The 26,794-nt window shown below is 35.0% G+C and overlaps 1 pseudogene; it reads right to left on the bottom strand.

Moving 5' to 3' along the window:
• Positions 1-5,841: 5,841 nt before the first annotated feature.
• Positions 5,842-6,467, bottom strand: LOC131280189 (dolichyl-diphosphooligosaccharide--protein glycosyltransferase subunit TUSC3 pseudogene; annotated as a pseudogene).
• Between the last annotated feature and the right edge of the window lie 20,327 nt (positions 6,468-26,794).

A 26,794-nucleotide genomic window follows, 5' to 3' on the forward strand; every position in this document is an offset into this window, starting at 1 on the left:
AGAAATCCTAAAATCCTTCCCTCTAAAGTCAGGAACAAGACAAGGATGCCTACTCTCTCCACTTCTATTTAACATTGTCTTAGAAGTACTTGCTCAAGCCCTGAGGCAAGAACCAGATATAAAAGGCATTCAAATTGGAAAGGAAGAAGTCAAAATTTCATTATTTGCAGATGACATGATCCTATACATAGAAAACCCTGAGAGGTCTACAACAAAGCTTCTAGAACTCATAAATGAGTTTAGTAAAGTCACAGGTTATAAGATCAATGCGCAAAAATCAGTAGCATTTCTGTACACCAATAATAAGCAAGATCGGAGGAAATCAAGAAACAAATACCATTCACAATAGTAAATTAAAAAATGAAATATTCAGGAATAAATTTAACTAAAGATGTAAAAAACTTATACACTGAGAACTATACAAGACTGTTCAAGGAAATCAAAGAAGACCTAAATAAATGGAGGAATATTCCCTGTTCATGGATAAGAAGACTAAATATTATTAAAATGTCTATCCTATCAAAACTGATTTACACATTCAATGCAATCCCAATAAAAATCAACACAGACTTCTTTAAGGAACTAGAAAAACTAACTATAAAATTTACTTGGAAAGGAAAGAGGCCCTGAATAGCCACAAACATATTGAAAAAGAAAAACGAAATTGGAGGAATCACACTACCTGACTTCAAAACATACTACAAAGCTACAGTAGTTAAAACAGCATGGTATTGGCATAAGGAGAGACACACAGACCAATGGAATTGAATTGAAAATTCTGATATAGAACCTCATATATATAGCCATATAATATTTGATAAAGCCACCAAACCCTCTCAACTGGGAGAGAATGGCTTATTCAACAAGTGATGCCTGGAGAACTGGATATCCATATGTAGAAGAATGAAAGAGGATTACCATCTCACACCTTATACAAAGATCAACTCAAGATGGATCAAAGACCTAAATATAAGAGCCAAGACCATAAAGACCTTGGAAAGCAGTGTAGGGAAACATCTACAAGACCTTGTAATAGGAAATGGCTTCATGAACTTCACACCAAAAGCACGAGCAGCAAAAGAACAAATAGATAAATGGGACCTCCTCAAAATTAAAGCCTTCTGCACCTCAAAGGAGTTTGTCAAGAAAGTAAAAAGGGAACCTACATAATGGGAGAAAATATTTGGCAACCATATATCTGATAAGAGACTTATAATTGCATATATAAAGAACTCCTATATCTTGAAAATAAAAAGATAAACAACCATTTAAAAAATGGGAAAAAGATTTAAACAGACACTTCTCCAAAGAAGAAATATAAATGGCTGAAAAGCACATGCAAAAAATGCTCCAAATATCTAGCTATCAAGGAAATGCAAATCAAAACTACAATGTGATACCATCTTACTCCCATAAGGTTGGCAGCTATGAAAAAAACAGAAGAATACAAATGCTGGAGAGGATGTGGAGGAATGGGAACACTCATCCACGGCTGGTGGGAATGCAGAATGATCCAACCATTCTGGAGGACAGTTTGGCAGTTTCTCAAAAAACTAACCATAGATTTACCATATGACCCAGCAATTCCCCTGCTGGGTATATACCCAGCAGAACTGAAGGCAGGGACACAAACTGATATATGCACAACAACGTTCATAGCAGCATTGTTCCCTATCGCCAAAAGTTGGAATCGACCCAAATGCCCATCAACAGATGAGTGGATCAATAAAATGCGGTGTATACATACAATGGAATACTACTCAGTTTTAAGAACAAATACACTACAAACACACATGATAATGGATGAATCTTGAGAACCTTATGTTGAGTGAAGCAAACCAGGAGATAAAGGACAAATACTACATGACCTCAATGATAGGAAATAAGCAAGCTGCCTCAGAGAGCTAGAGACTGGAAGATAGGCTTACAGGAAATCAGGGGGTAGAGGAAGGATATCAGCTGACATCTACATGGGTGAAATCTATGATAAGTTGGAGGTAAGTATGTGTACAAGGAAGGGATAAAATGGGGGCATAGGGTTACCTTTGGGTGGGGCTTTGGGGGTTTGAGGGGGGCTAGGGATGGGCGGATGGGTAATATTTCACAAGAAATTGGGGGGAGGGTGGGGCAACACACGAACATAGGAGATTTTCAGGTGCTGATTGAGAGTATAATGCTGAGCAAACCATTTCAAAATATAATTAGAAAAGTTACCTGTTTAAGATACTCAAAGGAGATAATCTGATGCAGGACACACTCCTAGGGAATATCTGAATGCTCATTTTGCCAGAGTGGGTTATACCATTGGGTAGAGACCCATATAATGAGAGTGAAGGTAGACCCACAACCTGGGGAGGACTAATGCCATCAAATAGAGGGAACTGTATCTCTCAAGAGAAATGGTGGCTCCCAGGGCATTAGGGCAGTTGAGCAAGTCAAGCCCTTAACACTGTTGCAAGTATCTCTGAACGTGGCTCCTCAAGAAATGAAGACTGACTGTCACTGTGGGTTCCAAGGGGAGGGGGAAATAGATGGAACCAAAGTAAATGTGAGGGCAAAAGAAGTGTTTCACAAGAGTACACAAAGATGGGTATAAAACATGTAATATTACACCAAAAACATATGGGGAATGACAGACTAATAATGCAAACCATAATGTAAACCATAGGATAACTAAAAAATTTAGAAAACTGTATAACCTAAAGTATAAACCACAATGTAAACACAAATGTTACCTTGTTTGAAAGCTATTGTCTCAATATCTGTACATCAGTTTCAGTAAATATGATATGAATAAGTTAAAAGATTATCACTGTGGAAGGGAAAAGGTTTTATATTGGATATGTGGAAGTACTGTATATTGTATATATGAATTACTGTGATCTAGCGCTCTTGTGAAGAGAAGCTCAATAATTAGGGAAAAAAGAAAAGAAAAAGGATGTAGAATTTTTCCAAATCAATATGTATTCTATATCTAACCTTTAAACTCATTGCTATATTCCATTTTACTATTAAGGGAACCTGACATTATATTGGGCTTCACTTTTCAGGAAGTTTTGGATCACAGAGTGGTTCACCAATGGCAGTGGAGGAATACTGGTATGGGATGTTATTGACAGGGGACATATGGTTGACAGGGAGATATACAGGGCATGTGTCCAGGGTGCATGGAAATGTTTGGATATACTCATAGTGGAAACAATTAAAAACAGCTGGGGGGGTACTGGGTTCCTGGCCGGGGTGGGGGGCTCTGTCGTGGTCCCCAGGGGAGCAGCGGCAGTCCCCCAGGTGCAATGGCAAGGACCAGGAAGGAATGAGGGTCCAACAGTGAGCCCCTGATACTAATGACTATGCTTGTGAGCCTATACACCTGAAATAAGATCAAGGCCTAGAGCAGCACTGTGCCTAAGAGTTCCCTCTTGACAGCCTCTGTGTTACTCAAATGTGACCAGTCTCAAAGCCAAACTCAGCATGTACCTGCAATGCCTAACCCCCAGCATGGGACATGGCACCCGGGGATGAGCCTCTCTGGCACCAAGGGATTACTACCAAGTACCAGCTGATGACGTAACTAGAAAATGACCTTGAATTAAAGGTTCAATGTGGACCAGCTATGAGTCTCTAAAAAAGAGTCTGGAGGTTGTCAGAAGGATTGCTCTTATGCACACCTGAGCAGAGCCTCTGAGACAGATAAAGTAGATACATCCCCAGGTATTGGTTCTTTTGAGGGCTAAAGAGACCCACAGTTTCTATGGTCATGGCAGATGGAGTTCAGTGCCATGTCAGTTGGCCCTTCTTTGGAGCTGGTGTTTCTGTGTGATGGAGCTGGACTCAGATGGGATCTCTTTTCACAAGCTTTTCATGCTACTTTACTGGAATTGTAGTTGGTGCTGGGGTTTAAAATATATCCCAGGGCCCACTGGATGGAATGTGGGAGAGTATGGGCTATGATGTGGACCATTGACCATGAGGTGCAGAGATGCCCAGAGATGTACTTACCAAATGCAATGGATGTATCATGATGATGGGAGTGAGTGTTGCTGGGGGGGGGGGGGGCGGGAGTGGTGTGGTGGGGGTGGTGGGGTTGAATGGGACCTCATATTTTTTTTAATGTAATATTTTTACAAAATCAATAAAAAAAACACACACACACATTGATTAAGCTCACTTAGTCTATCAGAAAAAAAATTTAAAAAACACAAAACAGTAGTTTACTTTATTCATTTTGTAAGATATGAACATAAATACAATGGATGAAAAAGTCATTCTTTTTTAATTAATATGATTATGTTTAGTAATTAAAAATTAATAAGCATAAAAGCAAGTGTCACAATAAAATTGGAAATAAATTTCAATAAAAACAAGAATTCCAACAACATAAGAAAAGAAAATAAATTGATATACAATAATAAATTTCCATGGCAGATGCATATATCCATGAATATATGAGATAAGTAAGATCATATAATTACTGTCAAAGTATATGTAAGAAATATAAGGAGTAATAGAGAATATTGGCATAATAAAATAATTTTACTCTATCCATGTTTTCTGATCAACAAAGGAAGGGGAAAATGAGCTATTTTAAGAATTATGTAATGTTGAAGAAGTCAAGCATGTATAATTAAATTATGAAAATATATTCAATCTTATGTGTGAGTGACCATTAATTGAACGACTAAAGACAGATTTTATTCAAAAAAAAAAAAAAGATATATCTAGGGATTTGAATCTCTAGACTGACAATATGATAGCCAGGCCCTGAGCCTCAACAGATTTCAGCTCCTACACTCTGATTTATTGGACTTACTCCACTCAGCTAACATGGAGTTGAAGAACGTCAACCACCACACTATGGAGCCTAGAGTGCCTACAACTGAAAGCAGGAGGATTGCATCCAGTATCCATGTGGAATCTAAGCCCCCTCTTGATATAGATGTGGAATGGACACAACCAAGCCAAGGTCCACAGGAAGGAGGAATACAGTAAGGATTAGAGTGGACCTAATGATATTCTATTCATGAACTATTGTGGCTAAATATTGAGAAAATGTGGCATTGGTGTGGAAAAAGTGGCCATGGTGGCTGCTGGATGCGGGGAATGGGAGGAAGAGATGAGATGTGGAGACATTTTCGGAACTTGGAGTTGTCCTGGGTGGTGCTCCAGGGAAAATTGCTGGACATTTTATGTCCTCCCATGGCCCACTGGATGGGATGTGGGAGAATGTGGGCTATGGTGTGGACCACAGGACATGGGGTGCAGCGATTCCCACAGATGTACTCACCAGACCCAATGGATGTGTCATGATGATGGGGGAGAGTGTTACTGTGGGGGGTGTGGTGGGGTGGGGGCGGTGGGCTGAATGGGGACCTCATATTTTTTTGAATGTAATATTTTTTTAAAAAATGAATAAATTGCATAGAATTTGCATAAATAAATAAATAAGTACAGGATCATATCATCTGCAAAAAATAAAAAAATATAAATAAATAAATAAATAAATAAAACCAGATGTCTTTTGGCTGTGTTTTCATTATTTATATTTTCCATCTTTTTAACATTTTATTTTCAACATGTATGTTACTCTTTAAAAAATATAATTTCTTATAAAAAACGTAGGTTTATATTATATGTTTCTCAATCATTCTGATACTCGTTTTTTAGTTGAATTTAGGTTCATTTTATTAAATATAATTCTTTAAAAAATGTGCACAAATAAATGATCACAATCAACAAAAGAAAGGAACTCAGGAATTTAAAATAGTATCATGTTAGGAAGTTTATCTTCATGGAAAACATTGGCTCTATGCAAATCCCACTTGGCTTTGCTTATAAAAAGATTTAAGGATGGCTGTGGTATTTGGAATGAAATACTGAAAGCAGAAAACTTTAGAAGACCATGAGTCCTAATCCCACTATTCAAATTATTTGTCTTTCCCAACATCTCCTTGGGAAATCATAGCTGCATTCAGAAGAATCATTCCCATGGTGATATCACCATTCAGAACGAAAATAAAATGTGACTCTGTCACAAAATGAGCCTGGCTGATCCCACGAATGTAGCTCACTTTTCCACTGTGAGGGTTCTTATGAGAACCCTCATGCAGAGATCCACAGATATGATTCCACATCTGGCCAGAAGTCACAGCAAAGACTATACAAAGAGACTCCATAGCAGGCTTGTTATAGATGGACTCTAAGTTGTTTCTTCTTAAATAAAGCAAACCACCAATTGGTGACACCAAGAGTGCCAAAGCATGGTGTTAGTGTGACTGGGTGGTCTGAGGACCCAAATATGAATATCTGTCCTGTCAGTAGTTCACCTTGCTAGTTGTTCAGCTACAAATCTTGTTCTTTGAAGGTCAAACATATCAGCTCTTTGGGACCTGCATTTTGTAGGAAAATTCATGAATGTAGGGGCAGAGTTAATGTTGAAAAACTTCTGTCCACTTATCATAATCCACCATATTGAAGAAAAGTTTGTTACAGAAAATAGATTACCAATATTTTATATTCTTCATTAGTTTGCTTGCACACAGAACACTGTCACTGAGGCTGAAGAGCAGTGAGCATAACAATCATAGTTTTGAGGTGGTGCCTTTATAAATTTTCAGAATTTGTCACCATTCACTCAGAATACTGAGCACCTGAAACTCCATCCCTTCAGCTGTTCTACTTTTTCTGCTAAAAGAGACTCCTTTTTCTTCAGTCCTCCCACAAGTTGGATGCATAGGAGCAGCAGTAGGAGGAAGAACGGAAAGCTCCCTTTGGGCAGGTGCTACTGCCTCCTTCTCCACTACCCCTGATATACGGTAGCACCCCTGGGCCCCAATCCTAGCAAGGCAGTGTCCCCTCCACTTGAGGTAAACGTGGGTGTGCAGCTCCACCCAGGACCCCACAGCCACTAAGAATGCCATGGAGAATCCCCTGGTGGTGGTTGTGGGGGATGGCAGCAGCATAGTAGGAGACAAAGCATAGGCCATGAGCACAGAAGAGGAGACTGACAGTAGAACCTATTCACAGGGAGAGTGAACCTGGAATGCATTTTGCCCATTTTTTAATCAGGTCATTTGTCCTTTTATTTTTGAGTTGTAGGATCTCTTTATATATCATGGATATTAGACCCTTGTCAGATGTGTGATTTCTGAATATTTTCTCCCATTATATAGGAAGACTTTTTAACCACTTTAAAATGTACTATGACATGCATAAGTATTTAGTTTTGAGGAGACCCAATATTTCTGCTTTTTCTTTTATTGCTCATGCTATATGGGTTAGGTTAAAAAACCCACATGCTGCATGTTCCCGTAGATGTTTCCTTACATTATCTTCCAGGAATTTTATAATCCTGGATTTTATGCCTAGATCTTTGATCCATTTTGACTTGATTCTTGTATTGGAAGTGAGATAGGGGTCTTTTTTGATTCTTTTGTTCTTTTATTTAAATATATATATATAAACAAACAAACTTAGATTACATAAATGTTACTTAAAAATTATAGAGTATTCCCATATGCCCCACTCCACACACCTCCCACATTTTCCCACATTAAATCATCACTTGTCAGTGTTGTACTTTGATTGCAACTGATTTACACATTTTGGAGACTTGCCACTAAGCATGCATTATAGTTTATATTGTGGTTTACGCTCTCTCCCAGTCAATTGTGTAGGTTATGGAGAGATATATCATGGCCTGTATCTGTCATTGCAATGTCATTCCGGATGATACTCAAATCCTCAAAATGCCCCCATAGTACTCCTGTTTTTCCCTCTCCCTCCCTTCAGAATCTCGACTGGCCGCAGCCTCCACATTAATGATATAATTTCTTCCATTGGTAGAATCACAATAACTAATGTAGAATACCAGAAAGTCTACTTTGGTCCATAGTTCATTCCGTAATCCCAAGGAATCTGGAGATGATACTTATTACACCACTAATTGAGAGGAGGCTTTGATTCCATAAGGCTGATGGATAGGATTCTCTTGCTTGAAGTTGTAGACGCTCTCAGTTCCTTAGTATGTTAGTTGTCCATCATCTCTTCCCTGTCAGTTGCCCTGGGTGAGTCCAATGAAATGGAGAATAGGTTTTGCAACACCGTGGAGATTCAGGGCCCAGCTGATATATGGACAGCCCAAAGATTTAAGTCTCTTAGACAGATACATTCCAATTCTAGTACTAATTATTGGTTCAAATAAAAGGGACAATAGAGCTATGTGTAGGGCAAACACAACTGAGCCCAATTCTGCAACACTGGTGAAAATAAATTCCAAAGGAGTGCTTACTGGTAAGGCAGCAAACTACTGAGCTGTCTGCTCTGACCACAGTGTCTGGGTGTCTCCAGAACCCTCCAGAACCCCACTATTTGGGATAGTATCTATTTTACCTGTCAATAAATTCCTGCTGATGCATGTATAACTGTAACCTCCTGAGTCACTTTGAAGTCTCTTATCCACATAAACTCATTTGTCTTTACTTTTCCCCCCTTTGCTCAAGGTCTTTTTCCAGTTGCATTGCTAGTTGGTACTTAGTAGCATTCCCTCAGTACAAGGTAGTCTCATCGCCATGAGTCATGTCCCACATACGAGGGAAAGTTATTAAATTTATATGGTGAGTTTGGCTTAGAGAGAGGTCACATTTGAGCAACAAGGAGGCTCTCAGGAGGCAACTCTTAGGCACCCTATAATACTAGGTTAAGTTTAAATTTCAAGAGTAAACGTTCATCAATATCACAGTCATCAATATCAAGGGCTGGTCAATGGACCATCCTCCTTCACTAGTCATTGCTCCTGTACTTGAGGGATTCTTGCTGCTACATTAGAGAATATGGTAGAGCTTCCCAGGGTAGGAATTGAATATTCTTTTGGTTACTATGTTAATCACCAACCAACATTAGACTGCTCCATCAACATTTGAACACATTTATATGTCTTATATGTATGTCCAGGTGAACTTCTTTCCATGTATCCCCCATCACTGACACCTCACAACAATGTTTAGTTAGGGCTATCCAGTTCTCTCACATGTAGGGAAAACACAACTGAGTCCAATTCCATCACACCAAGGAGCATAAGTTTCAAGTAGAGCTCACTGGTAGGTGCCAAACTCCTGAGTTATCTGCCCTGAGGAGACAATTCTGTCACAGAAAAGTGGACTTGGTAGGATTAACAAAATTCAGTTCACCAAAGAGGTGAGGATCTATTTATGATCTGTCAGCTTGATTCCATTAACATTGTGTCTATCTTTTTGCCAATAACATACTGTTTCAACCACAGTAGTAGATTTTAAAATACACTCAATGGTCAGGAAGACTCTGACTGTCATAATATCCTTTTATGGTCCATTTTGTTTCTCTCAGGTAAGATGTAATATCTCCCTTTTATTTATGAATTTTTAAAATATGCATCTTATCTGTTTGTTTTTTTGTTAGTCTTGCTATGAGTTTGTTGATTTATTTTTTATTTTTTCAAAGAACCAGATTTTAGGGTTGTTGGTTTTTTCTGTTTTATTGTTTTGGTGCTTCTCTATTTCATTTATTTCTGCTCTAAACTTTGTTCTTTCTTTCTTCCACTTGCTTTGGGATTGTTTGCTGATCTTTCTCTAGTCTCTCCAGTTGTTCAGTTAGACCTTTAATTTTAGCTCTTCTTTTTTAATGCAGACATCTAGAGCTATACATTTTCCTCTCTGCACTGGCTTTGCTGTATCCCATAAGTTTTCATATGCTGTGTTCTCATTTACATTGATCTCTAGATTTCTACTAATTTCTCTTGCAATTTCTTCTTTGGTCTACTGATAATTTAGGGTTTTGTTTTCCACTTTCCATATATTTGCAAATTTTCCACTTTTCCACCTATTATTGCTATGTGTCTTCATTCCATTATCATCAGAGAAGGTGTTTCTATAATTTCAATTTTCTTAAATTTATTAAGAGCTGTCTTATGTGTCAACATGTGGTCTATCTTGGAGAAAAATCCAAGAGAACTTGAGAAGAATGTATAACCTGCATATTTGGGGGGAAATGTTCTGTATATATATGTCAGGTGCAGCTCATTTATCAAATTTTCACATTCTCTGCTTCTTGTTGATCTTCTGTTTAGTTGTTCTTTCTATTTATGTGAGGGGCATATTGAAGACTCCAACTATTATTATAGAGATGTCAATTTCCACTTTCAGGTTTGCCAGAGTTTGCTGTATGTATTTTGGGGCACCCTTGTTAGGTGCATAGATATTTATTTCAGTTACTCCTTCCTAGTGGATTGCCCCCTTTATTAATATATAATGGCCGTCTACATCTCTTATCACTATTTGGCATTTAAAGTCTGTTTTCTCTGACACCATTATAGCTATCCCTGCTATCTTTTGTTTATTATTTGCGTGAAAAATTCTTTTGCATCCTTTCATTTCAACGTATTTGCATCCTTGGGTCTAAGGTGAGTCTTCTGCAGAAAGTACTAGCATATGGATGACTCATGTATTCTTCACCATTCTGTAAGACTATGTTTCTTGACCAGTGAGTTTAATCTGCTAATATTCAATGTTATTAATATAAAGAGATTACTTATTTCAGCCTTTTTAACCTTTGGATTTCAATATCATATCTCACATTTGTCCATCCTTTTACCTTTTTAGTTACCCTTTGTGACAGTTTGATTTTATGTGATTTTGTGACAGATGATTTTATGAAGCCATAAAGAGAAGGATTATGTTTGTAAACTAATCAATTACTCTGATGTGTGATGCACTTTGATTACATTCAATTCAGCTGAGGTGTCTTTGATTAGATTATCTGTTATGATTAGGGTTTTTTATTTGAATGTGTCAGTGGGCATGACTCATGTTGCTAGGTCTTATATAAAAGGACACTCACAGATATAAGGAAAAGAGTACTCTGCCTTTTAAAATCCTAATATGTGACAGAAAAGAGAAGACTCAAAGAGCTGACACTGATATAGAACACCCATAAAGAATCAAGCCTATGTTTAGATAGAGGACAACAAGATCAGTTAAGTACAAAACAACAAGAGTCCCATGGACCCTGAAGCAGAAGAGGAAGCACAGAGGGAAAGATAGAGACCAACAGATACTGGCAAGCATCTTGCTTCAGCACATGGTCACTGACTTTGTTTCAAAAGTACTGGTAAGTTGTATTGTTTATGCTCTTGTAACTGTAAGCTTTTACCTTAAATAAATAATCTTTATAAATGTCAACAGATTTCTTGTATTTTGAATGTACAGACCTTTGGCAGAGTAATACACAGTTTCTGATAGTCTTCACTTCTATATTCTCCGCCAAGGCTCTCTCTCTTTTCTTTTCTAGCTACAGGAGTCCATTTAGTGTGTTTCTTTCATATATGAATTCATGGTTAGAAGCTCTCTTAATTTCTGGTTATCTCTGAATATTTTAAATTCACAGTCATGTTTGAAGGACAGTTTTGGCAAATAGAGTCCTTGGCTGGCAATTTTTCTCTTTCAATACATTAATTATATCATAATGCCTTCTTGCCTCCAGGGTTTCTGAAGAGAAATCTGCATCAAGTCCCCTGTATGTGGTCATTCACTCTTCCATTGCTGTTTTCAGAATTTTCTCTTTACCTTTGGCATTTGGCAATCTGAATATATGGATCATGGGGTACTTCTATTAGAGTGTGCTGTGCTTCCATGACACATATATTCATGTGTGTTGGGGACTTTTCAGCCATTATTTCCTCAAATAATCTTACTGCCCCTTTTCCCTTCTTGGCTTCTTCTGTAACTTCAATAGCTTATGTGCTGGTGCACTTTATGTTCTCATTCACCTCTCTGAGGCCCTGCTCATTTTTTTCCTATTCTTTTCTCTCTGTGTTTTTCTTTTTTCAATTTCAGTTACACTTTCTTCTACATCACTGATTCTTTCTTCCATGGTTTTAAATCTGGTGCTCTGTGCTTCAACTGTATTTTTAATCTCATTTATTGTGTCTTATTCCTGTAAGCTCTATTATTTTTCTAAGATTTCAAATATTTCTTTGTGCTCACCAGTGTCTTTTTAATATCTTTTAGATTTTTTATCCATGTTGTTCTTCAATGCCATGACTTGATGTAAGAGATCTGTATAAACCTCACTGATTTGCTGTATAAAGTTCTGTGTCTTGCCTGCAGTTTGATATGTTACTTTTCCAGAGTTATATGTTCATTTTTCTTTGTATGGATTGTAATTTTTGACTGATATCTATGCATCTGATTCTGATGCTGAGTTTAATCTGATGTTCAGTTTCTCTATTTTTCCTAGTAATTTACTGCTAAATAGATGTATGCTACCAATGTTTTTTGACTCTTGGTATAAATTGCCCTAGATATTTAGGATTGCCCCTGTTTAAATTCTCAGACCACAGCTAAGGACCCAGTGATGGGACATGGTCCAGTTTTCAAGGGCCATGGAGAGGGGGCAGTAAAGACACAAGCTTGCATCTTTTATTTATTTATTATTTTCCCCTTTTGTGCACTTTTCTGGTCTGACAGGAAGATTATACTCTTGGAAGACCTCTTACCTCAGACCACAGGTGCTAGGGGAGATTACATTCAGTGTAATTTTCTAGTGTGTATACAGTTCAGAAGCAATATTTTCAACACTGGCTAAGCTTCACACACAAACTTTCTCAGAAGCTCTCTCTATCTATAGCTAGCCTTATATCCCAACCCCCCCCCCCAACCCCCACCCCCATCCCTGTCTCCTCAGCAATGAGTTTGGGGCAATACAGAGGGTGTTTGAGAAGGCAGAAAATCTTTAGCTCCCAGTGCAATAACATGGCCCAACTGAACCTGGAAAAGTGAGACCCCCTTCAATATAGCATAATCAAATTCTCTGGCCAAAATATAAATTTGCTGTGGGCTGTGTCCATCACTCTCCCCTTGTTGTGGAAAGGGATCCCTGCAAGACCCTCAGTCCACAGTCACTGCAGTTCATACCTGCAGTATTCTGAAGGCTGCTTTTTGCTCTGTGTGTGGGGGGATGGGAGCCAGCTACTGCCTTAATAGCTCTAGTCTCGAGATTTTTCAGCCATTGAGAATTCTTTTGTCCTCTCCTTTCTGGGTAGTGTCTCAATTTCCCTCATATCCTGAGCCCCAGAATATCCACTTTGGTAGTTCCTTAGGAATCCGTAGTCCCACTCCTCAGAATATATTCAGAAGAACTGAAATTAAGGATGCAAGGACCTATTTGCACACCAATGTTCAAAGAGGTATTATTCACAATTGTTAAAATGTGGAAAGAATCTAGCTTCCCATCAATGGATGAATGGATAAAAAATATGGCATGTACTTTTAATAGAATACTATTCAACTGTAAAAGAAAATGAACTGAGGAGACACATAACAACATGGATGAACCTTGAGTATATTATGTTGAGTGAAATAAGCCAGACAAAAAAGGACAAATATTGTATGGGGTTGATGATATGAACTAAATACAATGAGTAAATTTATGGAGTTAAACTATTGATTATAGGTTAGTAAGAGAAAGAATGTAGGCTGAGGAGGAGGAGCTGATACTGAATGTATGTAGAATGCTTAAAAAGGTAGATTTTAAAGATGTGGCAATAGATGGAGTTGAAGGTAGAACATTATAATGAATATGACAAATATTGCTGACTTATAGATGTGATTGTGACTGAAAGGGGTAGTCTAGGGAGGTTAATATTCTTTAAAAGATATCTACAGGATCATCTAGGAAGTATATAAGAGTAATTTTGGTAGTAGTTAAGTGTTGTGGTTGTTAATACAAGTACGAGAATGTTCTACTACAAGGTATTAAGAATATGGTGATACACGGGGAAAATACTACTAATGTAACATAAACGATTGTTAACATTAATATTGCACAATTTTTGTAGTAAAAGAAAAGAAGGTAGTATATCAATGAAAAAGGTAAAACAAAGTATATGTGGTATAAATTTATGAGACTTGAATATGATTAAACACAATTTTCTTAATTTTCTTAATTAACAAGGAGAACTTGATCATACCATTTAACCATTTTGTGCTCATTTATATTTCTTGTTGAACACTGGAGAAAGGATAGGGTTTGCTTTTAGGGTTAAATGAGATAATTGTGCCTGGGCAGACTTTTTACAAGTAATACTTCTAAAATTTCTTAATATGTCTTTTGTCTGTTATTTATTTTTTTGAAGTTGATATGAAATTTACTTAAAAAAAAAGAAAAATGTTATCATACAAGCAACATCATGAAGAAAGTTGAAGACATCATTTTGAGTGAAATAGTGTATGATATCACAAATTAGAAAGAATTATGAATTATATGCATGCAAATTCATAGAGAAAGAAATAAGATACCAGGGCTAGGGTTTGGAGTAGAGAATGGGGAATTAATGATTTGTCACCTCAGAATTTCTCTTTAAACTGATAAAGAACTTTTGTTAATAGAAGGCAGTAATGTTAGCACAAGGTGAATATCAACACCTACAAATTTTATATTTGCATGTGGTTAAATGCAAACATTTAATTTGTATATAAGTTACAGAATAAAAATTTTCAAAAGTCGTGCAATTATAAAACACTGTGTGCCCTACTGCAATCTATTGTGGACAGTTAATTAACAATTTATTTATAATAATGTTTCAAAAATTGTAACAAAAGCATGAACTGATGCAAGGTGTTAACAATAGAGATAACTGCTTGTGAGTGATGTATGGGATCTCTGTTCTTCCTGCATGATTCTTCTATAAACCACTACTTTTCTAGTTAAAAAATAAATAAACTATTATAAGTCATCAAATGACATGTAAGAACCTTGATAATTTCTAATTTCATCTACTCCTTATATCAGCATTTATTTCCGTATATTTTACTTCTATATGTTTTACAATCTTGAAATTACAATGCTGTTATTTTTAATGTACAGTTTCTTTTACAAAAATCGATTCTTTATTTATTTTTGTAGATTCAGTTTCTCCTCTAATATCTTTTTTTTTTTATAATAGAGAACTTGTGTTAGCTTCTCTTTGTACCATAGAACATTTGGCAAGTAACGTTCTGACCTCAACTTTATCTTAAAAGTCTCCATATCACAATAGTTTCACAAATATTTTCACTAGACATAGAATTATTTTTCTTTTTACCCCCCCCCCCACATTTAGTACAATGATTTTTCTTGTAATATTGTTACTTTTCGGAAGCCAGCCATAATTGATATGATCCCCTCTTCTCGCACCCTCAAAGTTCCCCCTCCAACCTCCATCTTGCCAAGTTATATATTCTCCCATCCCACCATGGCGGTTTTGAAGTGTTTCTAGTATATTTCATTTTCTGTAGCTTATGATGTGTTTTTGTATGTGTGTGATTAGAGGTGGGAGGTGTTGGCATGTAGGATTTATCACATTTGGATATAAAGTCTGTATGTTGATTTTTTTCCTAAAAATTTTATTAAATTTTGATTTGGATTTAATAAAATTTTTAGGAAAAAAATCAACTTACAGATTTAATATCCAAACAAGATAAATCCTACATGCCAACACCTCCCACCACCCCCAATCACACACATACAGAGCAGCAGTGCCCCAAAATGTGTTCACCAAGTGCAATGAGTGTGCTGCAATGATGAGGGAGGTTGTTGGTATGGGAGGATTGGGGTGGGGGGTGAGGGGTATACAGGAACCTGTTATAATTTTTAGTGGAACATTTTTTTGTGTTGTATATATCTTCAAAAAAATACTATTTCCAAAATGATGTGGTGGGGGATGAGGAGTGGGTTATATGGGAACCGCTTATGACTTTGTGATTTTTAATGTTTTTTAAAGTAACATTCCTTGTGATCTATTAACTTTAATTTTTAGAAAAGGAAAAAAATTAAAAAATAAAAATTTTATTAAATTTGACTCACTTTTTTTTTCGTGTTCTCTAATCTGCTTAGGCTCTCTTCTATTTTATGTAATCAGTTTTTGTGTTCTTTTTATTGTTTGACCCTTGGCTCATTAGTTGGAAAATCACTTATTAATCTGGTTTAAAATATACTTTTGATTCCTTTGATTACCTTCAATCTGTTGTTGAGTCCTGGCAAATTTGTCATTATTGTATAGTTCCCTCTTCTTTTCTAGAATGTATGTTTAGTTCATATTTATTTTAGTTTACATTTTTTCTGCTGTGATTTCTCATAAATTTCCTCATTGTAACATATTTTCCTTAAGTCATTAAGCATATGTTGTAAACTATTTCAAATTCCTTGGGTGCTAATTCAAACTTTGGTTTCATATTGAAATCTGTTTCTATTAAATTTTTTCTTGATATAGTTCACATTTTTTGTGCTGTTTAGTTATTTTTATAATAAACTGTGCTTTGTGAATGACACAATGTTGGGAATCTGGATTCTTTTGTCTTTTGATATGGGATACTGAGTTTTGTTCTGTTTGGCAATAAATTACAGGCAACATGTTTTGAAACACTCAGGTTTTATATTATTTTTTTGTTAAGGTGGGTCAATTTCATTTTCCCCTCAGTCGTAGTGTATGGTTTTTACTGCGGGGTATTGTTATTATTTCAAATGTTCTTTGTGGCTTTTTTTGTGTGTTGTGTTGTGTTGTGTTGTGTTGTGTTGTATTGAATTGTCTTAACTTCATGCCTAATTTAATCAAAGATTTTCATCATATTTGCTGGGCCATTAATTCAGCTTCTCCTACCCCTTAATTAACTCAAGTATGAGTGTACTGGTCTCAGTCCTATAACTGCTTCTCTCAGCCTGTTGATTCTCCATCTGCACATATACTGTTCAGTCTTCAGGTGAACCTCTGCAGAGACCTAATACTGATATTTGAGCATATCCTTTTGTTACCTATTTTCTTTCTTCCAAATTCTTTAATTGTGGAAAATCCACTATGCAAGTTCCTTATACTCTGTGTGTATTCTGTAACTCCTAAGTTATTAAGCAGTACAAAAAGGCAGGTTAAATGAGTTTTTTCTCATATATTTTCATTATCTCATGTTATGTCTGTTTCCAATGCATGTAAACACTTTTCATCTATATTTTGTTCAGGTTTACAGTTATGTATAATAGCAGGGGAATTCTTGTGTCACTTACACTGTTATGACAGAAGCTAAACTCTGACTAAAGATTTTTAATATCTTCTGGTTTAAATGACAACATGACTTGAAACACTACCTCATAATATTTCCCCCTAAACTTGTGTTATTCTTGATCTATTTCACTTTTTAAAGAATGACACTTTATCATTAATTCCATTTGATAATTGTTATTCAATTATATTCATGCTTTATTCATTGTTACTCTAGTTTTCTGATTTTCCCCACTTCTTAGGTTAAATTAATTGGTTTTATTGTAGTACCGAAAGAAAAGAGATTACTGATTATTACCTTTTTAATAATATAGAATTTATTATTTTTGTTATTCATCTGATAGCCACTCTATCTTACATGCAGTGGTAAGCATTATTCATACTGGCATTTATTATATAAACGGTCTAGAGTTAAGTTTTTAAATTTCTATTTAGTCAAGAATAACAATGTCACATTTTTCATTTTATTTCTTTGGAACTTTTGAATTGATAGATCATGCATTTTTATATTATGAACATTATTTCAGAAATATATTATTGTCAGAAAATGTAGTTCATGTACTATAAACTTTGAAAATTTAAGGAAATTTAATTATTAATTACAAAAAGTTTTTAAAAGTGACTCACAGATGCTATGAAAGAAAGTTGCAAATGTTCTGCAAATTTGGATTGATCTTATATTATTCTTAGCCGATAAACTTGCAGGAGGTGTTTTACTGATGGATTACTTAAATGTTATATGTGTTTTGTTCATTATGCTATTTCATTTCACTCATTTATTCAGTACATACTTTATTGACTAGCTGCAATATACCAGATATTATGTACACAGAATAACAAACAATAAGAGATCTTTGTATTTTTGGGTCTTACATTCTAGCTGGGCTTAGAGAAAAATATAAAGAAGTAAGTGATATTCCATGTTAGAATGTGAAAAGTAATGTTTAAAATAAAAACTCTAATGAAGGCTACTGGGTGAGAGATGTGGGGTAAGAGCATGACAAAGCAACTGGGTTAAGTGTATTTAGGACAGGCCTCACTATAAAGTTGGTCTTTGATCAAAGACTAGAATGGAGAACTGTTTGTTATACTTTTTCATGAAAGGAAAGTGATCCATAAAGGGGAACACCAATGCAAAGTGCCTGTGCAGCTAGTGGGCCATGCAGTTTGAGGAATTTGGAGGAGACCCATCTAATAAGAGTGACAATCTAATCCTAGGAGTAGGGGGCAGTAATCAACCAAGTGCATGTGTATGGATTTGGATAACTACTCTGGAGGAAAAACTATGTAGAGGGAGTCCATGAAGAGAGCAGGGATTGCTCTCTGAAAAAATAATAGAAAGTTCAAAGAAAAAGTCAGATTAGAGCAATTTAATGGCAAATATCTAATAAGCTTCAAACTGGGACTTTGATTAGATTACTTGACCAATCCTATGACATATGGATTTCCACTCTTTTATTATTTATCAGAGGCCAAACTGCATTTATATAATCATTTTTATTTTATCATGTAGTTTGATGTTCCAGAAACATTAACTTGTTGCTATGGGGAAAAAAATCATTTTATTGTTCTTCTGTCCCATCAAGGAGTTTGTTTTCTGCTTGGACATCCCCTGTACCCACCAGAAGAACTTGATAAACTTGTAGAAGAATTCAAAAGTCTAATTTCATAGTGTACTTTAATTGAGTGAACAATGCATTTCATAGGTAAAAGGAAAGTTTTATCATCACTTCCACAATATTTTAGAAACTGTGGGCCCGTATGTCAAACTGAAAATATTCCATACATTCTTGTAAAAGAGGTCAGGGTGGAGGGATGAAAAAGACAAAAGGTGATTGAGAAAGAAAGAGGGAGAATGATAGAGAAAAGGGAAAAGGTGGGGAAAGAGAGAAAGAAAATAAATTTTTATAACCAAAATATATATTTGGTATCATCAAAATGCATTACTGCATATTTATATTGTTACTATACCTGTTTAGACTAAATCAGAAATAATAAAATTTGCTTGTGTTTTAAGAGACTTGTGAAAATTCTAAAAAATTATTTAGAAATGAAGATTACCTGAATTATCTATTTTTGCTACAGAATTCTGAAATTGTTAAGTGAGAGTTTTCAGTTCCATAAACCCACATTTATGAATCTATTTTTACTATTTATTGAAAAAATCTTTCTCTAACATTGGTAGTAGTCTTTCTGAGGAAATAAGCTTGTAACTTTCTTCTCACTACAGTGATTTTAAACTGCTTCACTCATTCTCTTCATGAGATGTGAAAAGCTCAATATGACAAAATTTTAGCGTATTTCATGTCATAAAGAGAAATCATTGTAGGACACTGAATGCAGCACCGCCTAATGCATGGCAAATGCTGCACTCTTAAACTCAAAAAAATACAATTGCCAATTAACTAAAAATGTGTCAAATATTTTGGTCTACAGCATGCTGAAGGAAAAGCAAAAGTTTCAATGTTGAAATTCCTCCATTATGCTTTTTTCTTTCCCATGTACTATTCACTTTTCATAATACACTGAATGAGAGAAAATCTAATCACCTATGAAAAATAGCAGAAATCAAAACTACTTGTGAAAATTCTTCCAGCAATACCTTCTATAAACTATTAGTGATCATTAGTTGAAAGTCAATTTGTAGTCATTTTATAGCTTGTCTAATCAAACATAAAATATTAATGAAATTGCCATGATTGCGCCCTGATAAAAATATCTTGAAAATACATACATAGACATTCCATGGATAGAGAACATATGAATAGAAAAATTTGGTACATTGTCATAATTCAAATTTTGACCTTTAATAATGGTACAAGTTGAAAATACCAAAAATGGGAAATTTGTTGATATGTATTTCAAGAAAGAAAGTTGGAAAAAAGGTAGTGTGCTCTTTTCATGAAACACAAGATGTACTATCTGCTGCCCTTTACTCACTGCTCCTGAAGGATTATTGGAATGGGTTTATTGATAAATAGATCCCCAAAAGTCTGTGAAAAGACCTGTGAGACAAGCTGAAATGTAAATTTAATTCATTCCATTTTTAAGTTATATGGAAACATTAAATAGTTTTCACACAATTTTCATTTTAATTAAGTAAAATCATGTGATAAGAAATAAACTACATAAATTGGAAGCTTTGGAAATCTATTTTGCATGACACATTTAGCCAAAAAGTGTATGAAATAATTTTTTCATTTATTTCATGCAAGAAAGTGCATCCAATTGGGCCCAAATTCTTCAATTTTGCTCGCCTCATCACTTCCTAGGATTCATTTTCCTCTCTAACAAATAAACAGGAGAGTATTATTGGATGGGCACACCTTTCCTGGCATATTACCTTCAGGACTGATAATATAACTTGAAATGTGAGAGGTTCCTTCAGATTTGGAGTCGTACAGTATTCAGTTAAAAAAATGTGACTGAAATCACCATGTTTATATTGAGGTGCTCAAAAAATAATGTTGAGCTGAAAGTCTCCTTGTTTTTCCATTTCTGGCATCCTATCTTTTTATTCTGATAGGAAATTTGGTCACAGGGTTTCCCAGATCTACAACCCATGTCCTTTTTTCTCTGTGTGTTGTCAGTCTTGCATGCCTACTATTCCTTAGTTGTCATGCCAAAATGTTAGTCAATTTCCTTACAGTGAATAAAGTCATTTCATTTTTTTGGATGTGTACAAGAAATACTTTTTTGATACTTTGGGAATTCAGAAAGTATGTAGGAATATAAAACACACTTCTGTGTTCAATTAACATCACCAGAGTCTATTTGCAATTCATCATTTCTTCCAATGCTGGCGGCATTTTGCGTGACATTTTGTAACTGAGGGTTAAGAATTAGCCAATAATTATGACTATTAAATCATTACCTAGATGCCTTTATATTATAAAATAGCAAAAGGTTAATACCTGAAATTACTGAAATTGGCTAGATCCGCCCCCCCCCCCCCCCCCATTTATGTTTACTTTAGACTTAACTTCACCCTTGTATATAATTACTATTGGGATGGTGACTACTCCACTCACCTCTGTTTAATATCCATATGAAACACCTTATATCTGACCATCATTCCATATAACCCTATCCTAAATTCTTGTGACTGGCTCTGGTTTACTTCATCACCCCTGTTCAGCTCTTAATGTTTATATGTGAAAGAACCTGTGCAAACTCTATTCCAATTCCTTGTCAGCATTTTGCTGTTATAAAATACTAGAATTTTTGCAAATGGAGAGGCAGTTTTGGGCCATCTAAGGCTACTGACCTCCTTTGTTTGCACAACCAAATAAGCTTTTTCTCCATTTGAAACCCTGGTGTCTCAGGAATTAGCATTAAAGATACATTGGGAGAAAAGAACCCACTTTTCCTCAGAGGAAGAAAAAGCACATTTTAAGTATTTAATGCAATGATTAACTGTGTTGAATTGGTGAAAAGCTGTTAAACATTTAAATCATAGACCAATGGTTGAACATTAATTATTCAAAAATCGCTTTGAAAAATAACATATTTCTATGAAAAAAACTTAATATAAGTTAAAAGAATAAAAATGACTTGAAAGCGAAATACATGTCTAATAACCATTGTAAAAGTTTAAATAAAAAATCAAATTATCAAAAAAATGAAATGAAACTTTCTTAAATATACATTGAATAGTGGATAATTTTTAATAGAAATTTTATCAAAATATTTGAATATTTCTGGGATGGCCAAAATTTGGATTCATTGTCCATTTTTAGATTTACAAACGTTCTCTATTGAATTTATTTTTTAAAAACGAACAAATAATTTAACTGAAGAATTTATTTATTTTTGTTGCAGAAGAAGTCCAGGTCCAGCCAAAAAACCCAAGCGATACTCAGAGATGAAGGAACTCGTTTTACTACCCGCGTGGGCACAAAGGAGAGTTTGGTCTCCAAATTCTGGACCCTGAGCTACGATTTTCAGAGGCTTTTAAGGGGACGGGAAGCAAGCGGGAGTACAAAAGCAAATTTTACTGTTAGCTGAGATAAATGGACGGAGGCTGAGGCAATGGCTCCTATCTTAGATTAGCCTGCTGACTCACACAAGCAAGTTCTTACAGGTGCACACCCTGCAGCCCACAGCACACACATACCCCAAGGGCTGCATTATCAGAAAGCAGCTTCTTTCAGTATTACAGAACGGGAAAGGAGGAAGGGGAAGGGGATTCTCTCCAGAAAGGGGAAGGGGATTACTTCAATGTTTTTAGCACATTAACAATAATAGGAGGAAGAAATAAATTTTTAATCATACTGTAATTAATTGAAGAAATACTAATTACTACCGAATATTGTTGAAACATCACAGAATGGTAGTGTTGTCAGATGATTAGGTCAACATAAAAAAAGATAATACTGCATGCAAAGATTTTAAATCATGAATTCACCAAACTTCAGGTCTTAAAACATTGTAAGATGAGAGTCTCTTTTGCTTAAGTACAAAAAAAAATTCATCTCTAAAATTGAAAATACAAAGGATTTACCAAACAAGTTAGGGATGAGAGAAAACCAAAACCTGCAAAAGAGAAATAGAAAATGATAATAACTTTGTAGAAAAATATATTATATAATATACATACATAAGCTTGCTTATGGGGGACCATAAATAAAATTATCAAAAATGGAGATGATACTTTAAAATTGTAAAATATTTTCTTCCATATTTATTTCAATGTTCACACATACTTTTTTTATATCTTAATCCTGTCACAATGTTTTACTTTTTAAAAAGACCAAATATAACAATGCTGCTCTTCCTACTGGGCCATTTATTTGTTTATAATTAAAATAAGCCTGAGTGTTTATAAAGGACCAGTGAATATTATCATAAAAAAGGTATTGGTATTAAAAATTTTGTAAGAATATAATTTTTCTGATGGTAGTGGCCAAAATATCTTACTACAGGATTATATTTTTTAACTCAACACTGATTTAATCTTTTTTTTTGGTTTTTGCACACTGTCAGTTTTTATTTATCCTCATAGCTTAAAATATTTTTCCAAAACCGTAGTTGACCAAGAGAATCACAGTTCTGTCGTTGAGTTTCGAGGCTTTTGTTATAATTAGCAGAGCTGATCTGCAAGCTCTTGGCAGGTATCCCTAGGCATTCTGTTCTTGGAGAGATGTTGGCTCACCTTTACTCTCTGCAAAGTCACTATGTCATTACCCGCACCCCCACCTTCCTCCACCATCCCTTAACGCCAGCTACTTTTTCTTTTCTTTTTTTTTTTTCATTTTATTTCATTGTGTAGGTGAGTTTTTCAAATCTTGCTTTTATTTTTGGAAGGGTTGCAATAGCTAACATTTGATTCCTTAGTTCACGAAGAGTCACAGAGGGGGCTTTTCAGCAATTTAAGCTCGATTTGTGTGCTTAATAAGTTAGTTGGGAATAAAAATTTCACTCGAATCATCGTTAGACCTTGATTTCTTTTATTACTACATTTATTTCTTGTGGGTTCCAAATTTATTTCTTTTGTCACGGAAGTTAGATATTATTGAAAGCCTGAGAAATAACAGATACATTATATATGTGGAAACTTAATCTTTATAATAAATCTATGGATTTTGAGAAACTTTTTTTAATTTAGAAACATATATATTTAAACCACATCTTTAATACAAATTTCATGGTTTTCAATGTCTACATAAATTTTTAATAAATATTCTTGTAAACTTTCCAGAGCAATTGTGGTCAAGTCGATTTTGGTTCAAAAACAATGCAAACTATTTAAAGAATGCTAATGTAGCTAGACTGTGACCAATAAATATCCAAAAGGAAAGGAAGAAAAGACTTACTTAAAAATTCATCATCAATGTTATTTCAATTGCCTGGAGCCTCTCTCTTTGTAAGGCTGTAATGAAAGCAGTTTTCATTTCTTTGTTCCTAAGACTATAAATGAATGTATTCAGCACAGGGATCATCATAGTATAAAACACAGGGGCCACTTGATCCTGTCCCAAGAAGTAGGACTTACTTGGTTTGAAATAAGTAAATATCTTAGTTACATAAAAGATGGTGATTACAGGAGTTGGGACGTACAAGTAGAGAAGGCTTTGTGTTTTCCTGAAGATAATTTAATTTTACAGGATAGTTAACAGAATGGACCCACTGGACACACAGAGATTGTGAAAAGAGACACATGTGAGCCAGTGAGAATGATAATCCTGATTTCAGTGTCATGTATGTTAGTGTAGGACAGGGCTAAAATTGTGGTTGTGTCACAGAGAAAGGGATAGATTACATTAGATTTGCAGAAATGGAAAGTCTTCATGCAAACAACATTAACCAGAGTCATTAAAGCCAAACACATAAGAGCCAGTGATAAGGGTGTGGCAGTATCTCTTGGATGTAACAACCTGGTAGTGAAAGGTCTTGCAGATAGTTACATAACAGTCATAGGCCATAGAAGAGAGGAAGAAGTACTCAATGGCAGTCTAGAAGACAAAAAAGTACATCTGGGTGAAGCAGCCCTTGAATGAAATATACTTGTTTGCAGTCAGCAAGTTCTCTACGGTTTTAGGTGTTTTGAGTAGTTGAGGTCAAAGAATGACAGGTGACTGAGGAAAAATACACAGGGATGTGAAGCTGGAGATCCAGGTGAATTATCAACATCATCTCTGTATTTCTCCAGCACAGTTATCAGGTATTTCAGGAGAAACAGCATAAAGAGGACCCAGTCAATTTCGTCATAGTCTGTCAAATCCATAAGAATGAAGTCAGACCCTTTGTCTTATTCCTACTATCCATAGCAGCATTCAACCTTTTAAACTTTTGAGAAATCAAAGGTATTAATTGACATGAATGACTTTTTGTTAAAAGGAATGATCTGGCATCAAAAAATTAGTTTTGTATTTCTAGAAATTCATAATAAAAAGTGATTTGCAAAATATCACAGAAAGAATATTTGACTACACAATAAATTTAAGGTATAAATCATCATTTGGACATTATATGATAAGAACACATATATTGCATAATAAAATGAATTGATACTATTCTATATACCTCCCTTCATGAACACATTTATCACAAGAGATTATTATATCATAAGTGTATTAGTCAATGCAAGGCGTGCTGATGCAAAATACCAGAGATCTGTTGGTTTTTATAAAGGGTACTTATTTGGCATAGAAGCTTACAGACACCAGGCCATAAAGCATAAGTTACTTCCCTCACCAATGTCTGCCACCATGAGGGCAAGAATTCAATGTCTTACAGACATGGCCCAATCAAAGCCCCAATCATTATTCAATCAAGTGAAAGTGAAACCTCTGAATCCATCATAATCCAATATGCTGGGATGAACAGACCAGTCCATAAACATAATCCAATACCTATTTTTGGAATTCACAAACAACATCAAACAGCCATATTCACATAAAAAAAAATTTCAGAAACACTGAGCAAATATGCTAGGTATGTAATAAGCAATGGTAATGAGGTTTAATGCATCATTTACTGAACATTTGTAGCCGGTATTATGTAATTAAAATCCCAGATCAGAAATTGAAATATTAGTCCACTTTATTGAAGTATATCAATATTACAGACCATACAATACTATTGATATTTGGATGATAGTTTTTTTTTAAGTGATTATTTGAAATAACATTTTGGAGAGTATGTAGCTCAGTTGCTGAGCATCTGCTTCCCATGTAGGGAGTACCTGGTTCAATCCCCAGACCTCCTAAAACAATAAAAACAAAAATAATAGCATTTATAACAAAATCATATTTTCTTTATATGAAAATTTCTTGATGACTTTGATTCAGTGATTTTTTTACATTTCTACAATCCTGGACTGATTAGGAAGGCCTAAAGGATATATGTACCTCTTCCTCTCTTTCTCTCACTCTCTCTCTCTCCTTCCCTCCCTCTCTATGCATGTATACATACATACATACATATATACATATTCTTCTAAAAATGTCCTCATTTTTAAGGATAAACTATAACACAGTACTTTTGAGAACAGCATGTTTTCTACCGCTGTTATCTGTCTAGACATTGTTCAAAGTCAATTTTTTCTCACAAAATGTGTAAACCATTTAAGGAACCTGAACTTTCTGTTATATATTTGTTTCATTTGAAAAATTTATTATTATTTTTTCATGCACGAATTTTTGTTTTGTTCTGAGGTGAATTAAATTGATAGTTGGAAAATTGTGTATTAAGAATTTTTCCCATATAAGCAGGCATAAAATCTCTAATACCCACCCCTTCCTAGAGGTAGCTGAACTGGCTGTCCATTAATCTTCCCTCAATAGATTGTTAGCATCTTGTACTTAACACATTAACCAGACCTTCCCAGTTCCACTTAGAAGAATAAGAAAATATCTCTTCGTAAAATTAGATCAGGTGCATCAGGGGTTCATGTTAAATGTGTTCCAGAAGTTCCTTATCTCTTAGAAACCATATAATATTGAGCATAATTTTTTAAGTATTGTTTTGTAATGCTTTCATTGATGACTGGGTAAAAGAGAAAGTATTTCCACAAAAAATAATTACTTTATGGCTGGCAGGCCAGAAAATTAAACACCCTGATGGAATAGGATAATTTTCACAAGAAAATGTTTTTTATATTTAAAAGTGTGGCACAATCATAGGAGTAAATATTGTTCATTACACAGAAAATAGAATACAACAAAATTCAAAGGAGAAAATGAAAATCTTTCATATATGTTGTTAATATTTAGATGTATTTTATTCCAAGGT

This window comes from Dasypus novemcinctus, chromosome 10, assembly GCF_030445035.2.
Source record: "Dasypus novemcinctus isolate mDasNov1 chromosome 10, mDasNov1.1.hap2, whole genome shotgun sequence".
Taxonomy (NCBI): Eukaryota; Metazoa; Chordata; class Mammalia; order Cingulata; family Dasypodidae; genus Dasypus; species Dasypus novemcinctus.